Source organism: Charadrius vociferus, unplaced genomic scaffold (genome assembly GCF_000708025.1).
Source record: "Charadrius vociferus isolate BGI_N301 unplaced genomic scaffold, ASM70802v2 scaffold1, whole genome shotgun sequence".
In the NCBI taxonomy this organism is placed as follows: Eukaryota; Metazoa; Chordata; class Aves; order Charadriiformes; family Charadriidae; genus Charadrius; species Charadrius vociferus.
In genome coordinates this window covers 3,395,411-3,409,107 of record NW_009647680.1, presented here as the reverse complement: position 1 = coordinate 3,409,107, position 13,697 = coordinate 3,395,411, and the positions used below count along the sequence as shown (strand labels likewise).

Genomic DNA, 13,697 nt, shown 5'->3' with positions numbered 1-13,697 from the left:
CCAGGGTCTGGTTTCACGCTCCAAAACTCACTTCTGGAGGTCTCCTCTTTGGAGAATCTGCTGCCAGCACGAGGGTTTAAATGAGATTCCTTAACTCCTGGGTCACCTGGTTCGGGACTGCTTTGGGAGCACGGTTGCTTTGGCGTAGGGTGCAGCGAGCCCTTTGTGCCTAGCCAGGGGGTACAGACACCTCCCGAAGAGCTCAGGCATGGAAGTGCGTGCGATGGACACCGCAGCTCTGTTCGGGTTTGCTGGGCTTCCGTGATGGATGCCACCGTGGCCCCACAGACTGGCAGCTGCACATTACTGAAACCCAATTTTCAAATGGGAAATTGGCCTTTTATCTTTGGTACTCGCTACATAATGGTGCAGAGCCTTAGATGGCTGAACCTCACCATGGCTTATTGTGCAGTTGTAAATTGTAATTGGCTGACCAACCTTCTCTGATGTTAAGTGCCTTAAAAGGTTGTTTTTCCTTTATTTTATTTTATTTTTTGTTTCTGGCTTTATGTGTTCTTTCTGTTTATTCTGCTACTAAAATGTAATTAGAAATTAAAAAGAACAAAGCAAAACCTCCAACCCTACTGGTGTAGATTAACATGAATCATCATCTCTTGAAAGTGTGTGTAATCCAGAGCTCTGCAACCTGATACACATCCCCTTCATTTGGTAAATATTTAAAATATCCACAGACATTTTTTCACATTCTTCGGCAAAGACGACATCACCGTGTGGTCACCCTTCTTTCTGTTTTTAAGTATTGGTGTTTCGAAGCCAGGGTTTATTTACTTAAATGTTTTTCTAGTATTTATTGTACTATATGAAACCAAATATAAAGGAAGAGATAAAACCCTATAAATGTATTTGCCTTTTAATAATCAAAATGGATACATTAGAAAGAAAATGTAAGCAACTTTAAATAGTGCCAAAGGCTGTAGTCTTTGAGAACAGTTGAACTGGAAGGTTCAGATAATGAACAGAGTTGATGATGCCTGTAATAAAGTGGATTAGCTGTTACAAATTGTGTTCCACCATGTATCTTTACATAGCTAATCTCCCATGTTTGCAATTTCGCTCATAGGTTCTTGGGGAGCATCCGGATAGATTGTAGTGCTCCAAAAAGTATTGCAAATGCTGGCACTTCCCAATGTAGATTTTGAAGGAGAAGAGAGAAAAATCTTCATAGCTTTTCCTCTGGGTCGTGCGGCACTGCCCCATCGGCAGTCATTACTTCCTGCCCTCGAGCAGTAAACGCTGACTTCTTTCTCTTGCCATAGCAGCTTTCTCTTTGCTGTATCTTTCCAGCTTGGACTTTTGTTAGGGACTCACTACAGCTTCCATGGAGGTGGCTTTCCTGTGAATAAAGCAAATTCTGAGAACAAGGCAAGCACATGTTCTTCCTCCAAATTATATTAAGCTAAAAACGTGCTGTTCTGTGGATTATGTTTTTGGTGTCATCACGGCGCCAGCTCTGATGGTGACAGCACCGGTGGGCTTATGTGTTGGGAGATGCTGATCTCCCAGGACCGTTTGCATCAGGTAGGGTGTGCAAGGACTGTCCTGGGAAGGCGGGAGCTCCAGGCAGCACAGGCCATCCATGTCCCAGGAAAGCGGGAGCTCCAGGTGGCACAGGCAGCTCAGCAGACCATCTGTGTATGGGAGACCCTTTGTAGGAGCCTCTTGCCCAGGTCAGGGGAGGCAGTGCATCCATCTTTCCCTGCCTCCAGCAGCAGCAAGGGTTTTTCTGCTGGTAGCTAGGGACAGGGCCCTTCACTGTGCCACTCAAGGTTTTTTCCTTTAACCAGATGTTAACTGGTAACCTGGTCTGATACTGGTGTACTCGCTTATTTTGACAAATGTTTTGTATCCGTTTTCCTTCACAGGTAGGAGGTGTCCTTCTGTTCAATTTCCCACTGGCTTGAAATGTCCTACCAAACTGGGACTGTAATTGTAATTATGGAATGATATTTTAATTATTTTCTAGTAAAACAATGTGAATTATGAATTTTTATTTGGAATAAAACTTGTCATTGTGTACACATGCGGATTTCTTAAGCAGCACAGGAGCTCCTTAAATACCATAAATTGTGCTTTGATTCATACTTAAGCGTAGACTAGAATGATGTTGAATTTTTTTTTTAAGGAACAAATAGCTTGACTTTCAAAATATGTCAAATTCAGTTGCTTGTGTTTGAAACAAGAACAGTCTTCGCAGTTAAGGGACTTGAAAAGCCTGGAATCAGTTCCCTGCTATTCTCCAGCACTTCTTGCATCTCCTTGGGGAGGCAGTTTAGGCTTTCAGTGTTCAAATCATCATCTCTAAGATGGGGATAATAAAGACTTTCCTAGTGCCTAGGAGTGTTGAGATGACAGATCGACTGATGGATCATTTATGGGTTCCAAGAGCACTTATGATCCCCTCTGCAGCTGTAAACCTCAGCCTTTCCCAAAATGCAGCTACTCACTGGACCTCTTCAGCTTGGATGTATTCAGTGGATTATAGCCTTATTACAACGGTTTTCCGTGTAAATAATTTGATTGCCAGAGTGAGTTTCCTATGCCTTTTGTCAGATGGAGCTTGAAGTTGTCAACAGTTCATGACTGTAGTTGTGCGAAGAGCACCAAGAACACCATTACCGGGTACCCTTTGAGGGTGTTACCCTTTGTTTGCAAGGCTTTCCTGGAGCCCCTCAGCTCTCCTGTCCAGAACTTGGCGTTGTGTCTCATGCTTTCATGGGAGGTGGGTACATTTTCTGTGGCAGATTGAATGTCTATGTTCTTCCACTCAACTGGGATCCCAAAGCACTTGCCAAGTACTTTGATCCCCTTGCAAAGAGAAGCGTTCTGTATAAGGCTGAGGCCACTTTCAGAGACAATCAGCGTTGCCCCCTAATTTAAAGTAGGGCACTGAAAGGAGAATGTAATTTTGCAGAATCTGGACCATCAGGTTTGTATTATCAGCAATCTCTGGATCTCATTTCAGATCCAGTATGTTTGCCATGCGGCGGTGCTGGGTCAATAGCAAGTATGAAGCATGAAGATCTGCATCATTTTTGGTAATTTTCTATGAATGTTTTTGTGTTTTCCCCTCATTTGAATTCTGACCCAGTGTTGCCTTGCTTAGTGCTGTGTTACTCAGGGGTACTTCTTCCCTGACCCCTTCTTGCACCAAAAAACCATGTTAGCTAGACCATATTTGTGAAATCAATACACGTAATGTGCAGCATCTTCATCAAGTGTACAGGAGCCTGGAATTACTGTAGCTCGGGAAACATGGACTTCACGCACATAAGCAATTTACCTGCACTCTTTGGTGTCTTCCCATGTAAATAAGCCTTTGGTTTGTGATATCTGTTGGGATGGTTGACCACTGCTTGGGATTTCTGCATTTATCTATCTGTGAAGGATGTTACTAGGTATCACAAAGAATTTGTGACAAACAGTGTGGCATTTGGAGCTACTGCTAGCAGTCACTAACTAGCAGTATTTTGTCCTGCTGTTGGGTTTTTCGTCCCTCAGCTAGGGGGAGAATCGTAACCTTAACATTATTTAATTGGAGGCTTTTTGAGTTAATGAATTTAACTCTTCACTGCCTTTGATAGCATGGTTTTACGAGTATTTTTAATTGATCTTATTCATATGGAAATGCAATCTCACATTAATTTAACAAGACGGATTCAAGTCACTGGTCAACCCAGCTGTTCAATCAAGGATCTTGCTCGGTGCTATTTATTGGGTTTGGTTTGAAGATTATGGCCACCCCAGAAACAAAAAAGGGGAAAGCACCTACTGATGGTGAAATCTGGTATTTGTAGGCAGGTTCACTGATGGATATCGTTAGCTTCGAATTGTCCTGGGCCCAGCAAATAAATACGGTTTTCTTTTCTTTCCACTGAGTTTCACAAACACAAACAGAAATATAGAAAGGGGAAGGGGAGTTCTTAACCTGAGAATTTCAGACCAGTTGGATTTAAGCAAACCACTCATTTATTCTTAGATTAATGGCTTGCAGGCAGACTCTATCAGTTGCGGACTGTATTGTATTAATTTGCAACAGCAAGAGTTAATGCTAGTAATTGCATTTCCTCTATAGAGCCAGCCTGTAGTAGATTGTTTTTACATGGCAATCTGTGATTGATAGATCAGGGAAAACAGGACCAAAGAAGGTTACTGCCTCCCAACCACTTCCCCGTTCAAATTGAAATAATTTGCAATTTGTAGGGTGCCTTGTCGCACGTGCTGCGGGAATGAAGCAATAAACACACTAGGCTGCATTCCCTTAAACCAGTGAACCTCTTATAGCATTTCTTTCACCAAACCAAACACGTCATGTTGTTGGGAGTCCATTGAAAACAAGTGTGCTGGTGAAACAGCCCCCAGACCCCTTCAGCAAACTTCCTGTACGGTCGGGCAGCGGACCTGATGAAAGAGGCTGTTTGTGAACCTTTGGATTCCTTCCATTGATTTGTAAATCCACTTTATTAAAGTACTGACGAAGCTAGTGAAATGAGCAACCGACGTTCGGCTTCCATCAAGTTTCTAACAAATATCTGATGCAGCTTGTGTCGCTGGTGCTGGCACATGCTTTTTTAATTCTTTTTTTTTTTTTTTCCGCTGCATTGGATCGTATCGAGACTGGGGGAGCGGGGACGTAGGGGGAAAAAAAAAAACAACGCAGCCTCCATCAGCCACACATTACATGGCTGCTTTATTTTTCAGTGCTGCTAAAACTCATCTTATTTAATATCGATCATACCAAGGAGCCAGCAAAGTACAGTGTTAATTGGGTCCACTGGAATTCTTGTCCCCTGGGAGGGAGAGCTTCCTAGGCAGGGAGGGCGGAGAGAGGGAGGGAGGGAAGGAGGGAGGCAGGCGGGGAGGAGGGGACCCACTGTGCGCCGCATAAAATGTAAGTGCACTAGACATCAAGGCTTCTGCTCGCATCGCTGGAAAGCAGTCGCGGCGTTTCCCACCCGCCCCCCCTTTCAGAAATTAAGCAACTCTTTTTTTTTTTCTTCTTTTTTTTTTTCTTTTTTTTTATAGTCCGGTAGTTCTTCTTGAATTAACAGCTCCTTTCTTTTCTATTAGATTTCTTTCCCTTTTCTCTTTTTTTTCCTTCCCTTTGCGGAGGGCTTTTTTTTTTTTATTGTTTTCTTCTCCTTTCTGCAAAGCTGCAAAAGCTCTGCTTTGAAAACTGCTGCCCCAGAGTGCAGTTGCTTAGCTGTCCTGTCAGCATTGTTCTAATGCTCATTCCATATGTATGTCACATAGGAGCAGTACCCTCCTCCTCCTCTCCCTTCCCCCCATCCATGCATTTGATTTTTTTTCCCTAAAGACTGATTATTTTTTTTTTCCCAAGGAGCTTGCAAACAGGGAAATTCAAACTGAATGATCCTGTGCTGTGGTTACTTCTACAGCCAAGACCAGAATTCTCTTTAGAAAAAGTGTTTGCTGTTTGCTCTGTTCCTTCTTTTCCCCGCTCCCTCTTTTTCTTCCCTATAAGCACAAAGGCTTTAAAAACTAAGATCTGTAGTTCTTTTTGCTTTTTCACGTTACCGTGACAGCATGTATCTTTGTTGCTGAAGAATGAAGCAGGCAGGCTGGAGTTTTTTTATGTTCAGTGCTTTTGGGACCACTAAAGAGAAGTCCGCAGAGAAATATGTACAGCAGCTGTGCCAACTGAGTTTCTCATGCCTGTTATCTGTCACTTATTCTGACTAAAAGGTAAGGGATTCTTTAATATTTTTTGTTAAAGTCTTTGTGCATTGTTTGTGCGGTGTCATTTGACATGTGCAACTAATTGGCTCAGGAGGGAGGTGGGTTATGAAGATTTTTGTGTTAAGGTATTATAGGTCACCCAAGTAAAGCTCTTTGCATCCAGAGGAGAAAAAAAACGTGTTTCTTGGAATTTTTTCCCTTTTCATCTCAAATGGTTCCTCCAGCTTTACTCGCTACTGATTGAGACATAAAGCCAGGGCAGTATTGCTGCTGCTTATCTTTTCTAGTCCTCTTTCACTACCTAGGAAGCACCCGCACCCAGTTTGTGTGTGCGTGCGCATGTGTGGGGTAAGGCATATCCCCTTTACATGGGAAATACTTGGCAACGTGCACGTTCTCCTCTTTTACTGTAACTAAACGTCTTCAAGCACTCTTTGCAAGGTAAGAATGCCTTAGTTCAGCACACTGCAGCTTATGCCTGTTTAAAATTATTACTTGGATTACAGTGCATACTGTGGAAAGTTATTAGTTACCACAGAGACCAGTTTAATTGGAGGTATGTGTGCAGCAGTTCTGTGTTGTGCTTTACATACGCTGCTTATGGGAGAGTATGAAACGTTATTTTTTTCTTAATTCTTGGGAAGGGTGAAGTTTACACTGTCTGTTAGGCATAACAAATGAAGTTATAGCTGAAATCGATTAAAGCTGTGGAGAAGCATAGCCTTACAAGGCTTTTCAACTTAGCCCTGAGAGTCAGAACATACTTTATTAAATTTTTTTTTTTTTTTTTTTGCACTGCATTGTACTGTGCAGAAATGTTAGCTGGAAGGCAGCTCCACCAGGCAGAAGTAGCAGCAAATGATGCCTGGGCTGGATCATTACATCGTTTATGTGTTAGAAACCTGTTTAATCCATAAGCTTGGTGTGCACTGCTTTTTTTGTGCCTGTGTGTGCTGGATGCATCTTTCAACAGCCTCTTAGTTCAAGAGGGCTTTGTTTTATAAAATGTGTTTTAGCTTTGCAGGCAGAAGTGCACTCTGTAACTGTCCCCTCAGCTGTGACACAGTCCGTTATTTGGCATTTTGGAAGAGGCTGATTTTTTAGGACTTGCTTTGGTTCCTTTCTCAGGTATTTGTGTTCTTACTTCTTAGCTGTTAGTTCTCTGCATAGAAAAGGCATCTTAGGGCTGTTCATTTCTCGTGCTTTGAAATGATCAGTGGCTGAGAGTGTTGAGCAACCTCATTTAGTAATACTGCTTCACCTTGCATTGCTTATTTGAATAACTAGGAATGCCACCAAATATGTAATTAGTTTAAAAACAGTCTAAAAATGCAAAGTGTGAAGGAAGAGAGAAAAGTCCTGTCTGCAGGCATTAATTTCTTTCTTTACTGTGGCTGTTTATAATGTCATTTCAAAATCAGAGATTTCCTAACACATGCTCTGTGACTCTATTTTCCCATGATTGTTGCTTTATTATCAGCACTGAGAAAACAGTCATTTAGATAACAGGTTTTCATTGACATCCTTTTTATAATATAGAAAGGAAGAAGCAGTAATAAGTTAAATTGGCATCTGCTAATTATGCTGAATACAGATTGTGAGCTCTGCAAGTCGTCCCTTGCCTTAATGCTGTTAGCATATTTTAGCACTGGCAACCAAAGGAAAGAAACTTGAATGTTCTTGCTTGTTTTTTTTTTTTTTTAGGAAAAAAAAAAAAAAAAGATGACTTGTGAAGAAATGTGAAGTTTTGGGTTTTTTTAATGTTTGTATGCTGGTTTTGAACAGGAGAGCATCACACACAGTTTGGTAGCACTTGGTAAAATTGATTAGAGATCACCGAGACACTGACTTGTCTGGTGATCACGAGAATTAATTTTGACCCTTGGTGACAAAACCATCGTTGTCTGATATAAAACTTAAGGAAGGGAAAGTTTGAGTGTTTCTCAGTCACCAAGTACCTGATTCTTTTGGTTCTGTGAGAAATAATAAAAAACCTAATTGTGTTCTGAACTTAGCTGTGGTTCTTCATACTAACCGGCGATTTTGCTCACCTCATCTCAAAAGCAGGAGTCTTGGACTCCTGTGGAAGCAGAAGAGCTGTGCTTCTGCCCAGATGTGCCTTTTTCTGGCTTGTGCAGTTTCCCTGTGCAACAACATCCCTGCCTGGCTGTGGCACTGAGCCCAGGCTTGGGAGACGTAGAAGCTCAGCTTGTGGTGGCTTTGCCAGGGGCCACGCTCCAGCCCTTCACGCCGTTGGCAGCGGCAGCAGAAGACATGCAAGTGGTTGTGGTGGGTCAGCCACTAGAGGGGAGACAAGAGCTGCGTTATGTTGATATCACTTACCACGGAGTACCAGACACGACGATGTCTACATAGGGGATTGTAGTGTGCAGTGGAAATATCAGACCTAATCTGGATCCTCTGGATGCCTTGAGCATCCAGCAGTGGTTGCGTTGGGCATAGCATGGGGTGATACAGGTCCTCTTCCTCAAGGAATGCCACACTTCTGGGGTGAACAGCGTTCCGTTGAAAGTTTAGATATAGCAGAAATGTGTCTATGCTCTTTCTGTGCTGGAGGGTCTGTGGTTTTCTGTGTGTGGACCTGCCAGAGTGTTGCTGTGCACAACCTCCCTTTTGCCTGGCTTGGACGAGAGCGGTCCCAGCCTTGAGGCAGGTGTCCAAATTCACTTTTGGGTCTCTGTGGTGGAGCTTTTTGCTGTGAACTTGACAAAAGCAGGAGGCCGTAAGTTTTTTGCTTGCTTCTCGCATCTTTAGATGACTACAGTGTGCTCATAGGTTGCTTTAATTGGAGCTGAATGGTGACAGGTGGCTCGTAGGCATTGGCACGAGACCTCAAAAGTTGAAGGAAGTGTCTTTCCTCCCTTCTTGGTGGCTTGAATCTTCTGTATGATCATATGCAAAATTTTTACTGGGAATGATGATTTGGCACATAGATTTACCGTAAGTTGTTTCATCCTTCTCTAGGAGACAGATACATTGAACTTAAAGCATTGCCCTGGGTGATGGTGATGGGCACACTGGGAAGTGTCTGGTTCAGAGAGGTGCAGGGCTGAGTGGAGGTGGGAGAGCTCCCAACCGCTGAGTGAGTCCTCCACGTCCAGGTGAGGTTTCCTGGGGATGGGCAGCGCAGGAACCGCGTGCTTTTGATGTGGTGTGTTGTGTTATGGCAGTGCTGTAACTCTTGTCTTCATGTGAGCCTAATTTTGTTAAAAGTGATGTCAGAGTCTTTTTAATAAGACATTATGATTTTGGCTTCAATTTTAGGTTTTCTTACTCTCTTACGTGCATGTGTGAAATGCAAAGCATATTTAATGAGCGAATACTTCAAATGCTTCCAAATTAATTAAAAACAGTTCCACATCTGGAATAAATCCAGTACCTTTCATGGATGGCTTCAACTTCATGGGTTTTCCCTCTTCTTAGAAGCCCTGTGAATATCCCCATGCGAATGCTTGTGAAAGCCAGAGTGGCCAAATCCAGGCTTATTTTACAAAGGAGAGAGATCTGAAGATCAATGGGATCTCGGCCTTTATTCCGGCAGACTTCGATAAGACCTAATAATATATATAATATGATATGCCTATGCACGGTCAGGTATTTTCAGGGTAGCCTGTCTTGAAGGTATCTGTGCAAGTCTTAATTAAAAAGTATTTTTTCTCGTGGTTCATCTGCTGTTTAAATTCATGCAGATTTCAGTAGGGCTTGAATTAGGCACCACAAACAAAAAAAAGCGTTTTTATAATGAACTTTTTTTTCTTCTCCCTCCTCTGCCCCCAAAAGTAAACAAAATGATCAGATTTTTCTCTATGGGAATGTTGTGATTTAAACTGACACAACTAAGTGACCTAAAGATAGGCTTATTGCATAGATAAAAAATGCAGGGTTGGGTTGTTTGAACTGCATTAGCATCAGAATAAGAAACGGCAGGGCGAGTTGGCTGAGGTGGCCATGCAGAACTGGGGAGGGTTGTTCTTTGGAAAGCCTCCGAGCTGGGTATTCTTTTCTGAGCCATAAATAAATAAATCTGTGTCCTGAGCAATTAATGAATACAGAAGTCTGGGCAACTTTAAGCTGTTTGGGATATTTAAAAAACCCATATGGTGCTTTTGTTAGTGTTGTTGATTTCCGTTTTTTCCCCCCCTATTATTTCCATTTTAAGATGGGGGGGGATTGACCTTCTTTATTTTTGCTGAAAGATACTGATGAGAATGTTTTTTGCCAGCACTCTTCTGTAAAACCGCTGTTAACTCCTGCATCAGTTTCAGCGTGTGTTGTACCAAAATGCTGCCCCTGAAACTTTTGATCTTCCAGATAGAGATCGGGATTGCAGACAGTTTAGTGCTTTGAGTGCCTCGTCTTTGGAGTTGTCTTCTGGCTGCTTGTGCTGCTTCCTCCGGTGATGCCAAGTAAATTATCTTGCAGTGATCCTACTGTGAATGCATACAGAGCGTTTCCAGAGGATCTAAGTGTGTTTTACAGACCAAAACTAATTAAACCTCACGACATACATGGCAGGCAGATAAGCATGAACCACATCAGTAAGCTAAAATAGAGAGGTGAAGAGCTCAACTTTCCCGTGGTAGTGAACAGTGACGTTCCCGTTGAATGGAGTTAGAGGTGCCTTGTACCTCTGGAAATGAGGCCGCTGGTGACTTGGCTGGGAGAGCTACCCTTTTGGTGACAGACTTTGCAGAGGCAGTTAATATCTGCAGTTTTGCATTCAGCACCTGTCTTTTAGAGATCAGATTAGTTCAGATCCCCTCAACATTTCCTTGCTGGTGAGTTCTTGGTGAGTCTGCAAAAGCAGTAGCATTTTGGAAGGTTGTTGAAATGTCCCCTTGCCCTTCCAGACTTGAGTTTTCTGAATTAACCAGCTTTGGTTGGGATCGTAACTCTTAAGTATCATTTTGCATTAAGCAAAAAGTGCCCGGCTAAGGTGCACCCGCTCTCACAGCGCTGACAGGTTTTGACCATTGCTGGGTTTTAATGTCATTGGTGGAGTGTTTCTAGTAATTCCAGCTCTGATGTGGCTTTGAAGAGACGATTGATATTCTCAAGATTACCGCTGTGGTCACTGTTGGTCAGAGGCAAAAGGAAAAATAGTGCTGGTGAAGTGGATGAGCTGGAAGCATAGCAAAATGGAGTGGGAAAGAGAACGTTCACTTATTTAACTGCTTCAAGCACACAGTTGCTTCAAGTCAAAGAGTACAAGGCAATGCCTTTAGAAAATGAAGTTTTTAGCCACTCTGGTAAACCATTATGAAATTATAGAGGGAGTTTAAAGAAAGCAATCTAAAGAGAGATCTAGGGAAGCATCAGATAATTATGGTACTATAGGGCAGATTTGCAGATATACTGATACAATGCAGAAATTGCCATTAGGGCATGTTGTACAACTGGCATATATTGACAAAGAGAGAGAAAAAAAGGAGTAGTGAGAGAAAGCTATGGCCCTAATTTCTGTAGCCTTTTAAGAAAACGTCTTAGGCACAAGAGCCAGCTAAAAAGGTTAATTGGGCAAGATCAGTTATTGTGGTTGTGTGAAAGTGAGCTTCAGAGCTTGAGAGGAGAAAGCACCAGACAAAGCAGCGAGGTGTTTCATGAGATGAAGCTGTTTGTGGTGTTGAGAAATGAGGATCAGCCCCAACGCTGATCTGGAAAAGGGGCGGTGTAAGAAAAGCAACAGAATTTACTGAAGATGTGAGTGCTGTTTCAGTGATGCAAGACCCCCCAGAGCAGTGTGAGTGAAAAGAGAAGGGGAGACAAGCTGCCTTTGGATCGACATACGGAGGCAATGAGGGTTACAGCGGGAAAGGAGTAAAGTTTGTGAAAACCGAAGAAGCAAGGCACAAAAGAGGAGGCAGCATGAAGACAATGGAGCCTTTTTTTACCAAATCAGCACAGTGCCTGAGAGCATCCAAAAAAGCGAGGGAGTTGTATGAGTTTGTGTGCCGTTGGGCAGGAGCTGGCAGTCGGGTTATTCTAGCACTTGGCTATCTCTGTCTGAGGCCACACTGGAAATACTGTGTAGCTTAGACTATCTGCTTACATAAAGGGTGTTGCAGTCATGGAAAAGAATGAGTCAAAGGGAATGTAAAGGTCACAGGGAAAGATTACAGGGGCATCCGATGGAAGAAGCAGGGATGTTGAGGTATGTGCTTCCATAAAGCTGTCACTCATGCTGGAAGAGAGGAATATCAAAGTTCGTCCAAAGAGTGATTGGGTGGTTCAACCTGGCTGGAACTGCTTTGTGTTCGGTGGTTGTTGGGTGGAATAAGCTGCCACAGAAATCAGGAGAATAAATGAACGCTTGCTGAAATTGAGCCTAAAAACTAGGGATTTGGTGTGATGATCTAAGTGCTAACACCAAAGAGCAGGAGTTAATCTTGCATTGGCTTTCTTACAGTAGACCCACCTGTCTTCCTAAGAAACAGCCCTGAGAATGAGCTGTTGATATTGGAGCATAAGTATTAATTTTAAAATTCATTTTAATAATGTGGGCATAAGTCAGTTTGTGTTAGTGCGTGATGCTGATGACATGGATTTCAGTCCACTGGGCTCCGGAGAAGAGCAGAGTTTCAGTATTTCTCCTATTGCACATCTGAGTTCGCTGAGAAGTTGGCGCAAAGGACAGCATCTCTGCTTCATTAGTTGCTGATTATGCGGTTCAATTAGTGCCCATCATTACAGATTTCTGAACAACTCTCATGAAGGTGAATATGGGCTTAGAGAAATCTGCAACTCTGCAGAGGAACTCTGTAACTAGATGCTAAGAAGGGGCTGTTCATAGAGGGCAGACAAAAGGGTCCTTTATGCAAAAGTAGCTTGTTAGCTTTTTGTTTTTAAGCTGTAGCATGTCTTAGCGATCAGGGTGTCACACACTAATAAACTGGCCAGTCCCTCTGGAACAGACATTCTTGGTGGTGATTTAGAAGGTGCATTTATACAGTATTCTCCAACTCCATTACTACTCTGTTTCCTTGGATACTAAGCATTTTGCATATAATTACGAGAGGGACGTTAACAATGCTTGGTGGTTCTAATAGTTTTAATAAAGTTTTTCATATTACTTGGTTAGTGATTCTCTTTTTTTCCTTAAGTTATTTATATCGGAGAGGAAAAACAAAAGGAAGTGATTTTTGTCAGCTAATTTGCACAACTTCTTTTGAGCCAAGAACAGGTTTTATTTCATAAAGTGTGGAAATCCTGCATGCTATTTGTGGAATTATGTTGCTGAATGGGTTGTAAATAGGAATTGAAGTGCTACTATTCATTGCAACATCAAATTCACACTGTTTGGGAACAATCTTACAATAGTAAAGAAAAAGCTGTTTAAATGCTGGGCAGTAAACAAAATTTGTTATGGGTGTGAAAGCATTTAAATACTTCATGTGTCTATTTGAGACTTGGGTATTTTGATAGTGTTCAGTATGTTTCTTGAAGGTACTTTCTGCTCTTTACACACCATCTTGGTTGCCTCAACTCCGGCTGTTGTTTGACAAACAGTTTGAGCTGCCATGGACATGGAAAGGATCCCTCCCGCCTGCCCCAGGCACCCGTTCCTGTCTCCCTCCCTCCCTTTTGTTCGCAGGCATATTTGCAGTAGGGCAGCTCAATCCCCAGTGAGAACAAAATCAACAAAAAATACAAAAAAAAAAAAAGAAGAAAAGGGGAAAAAAAAAAGGGGGGTAGGGGGTGGGGGGAGAGGTTGGCCCTGGACAGCTGCTTTGGTGGCCACGGTGGCTTATCCTGCCATAAAGTGATCACCAAGCTGTGGCGTGAAATGATTGTGCCGGAATATAATAGGTCTTTGCTTCAGTTGTAGAGCGTCTGCAGTTCTTGCAAAGAAGTTGGTAGGAGGATGCGGCTGCTCTGGCGGGGCTCACACGGTGCTGTGCGGTGCTGTGCCCCACGTTGTGGCCCGTCGCTGATCCTGCACGTGAGCGTGCAGCTCTGTG

General features: G+C 42.8%; 1 protein-coding gene across 1 annotated transcript in view; it reads left to right on the top strand.

Moving 5' to 3' along the window:
* Positions 1-5,343: 5,343 nt before the first annotated feature.
* The window catches only part of FAT3 (FAT atypical cadherin 3), a 359,185-nt gene continuing 350,831 nt past the window's right edge, over positions 5,344-13,697 (top strand). Inside the window, exon 1 of the mRNA XM_009881183.1 lies at positions 5,344-5,724. The gene's annotated coding sequence lies outside the window, so the exon portion shown is untranslated. The remainder of the gene's footprint in view (positions 5,725-13,697) is intronic.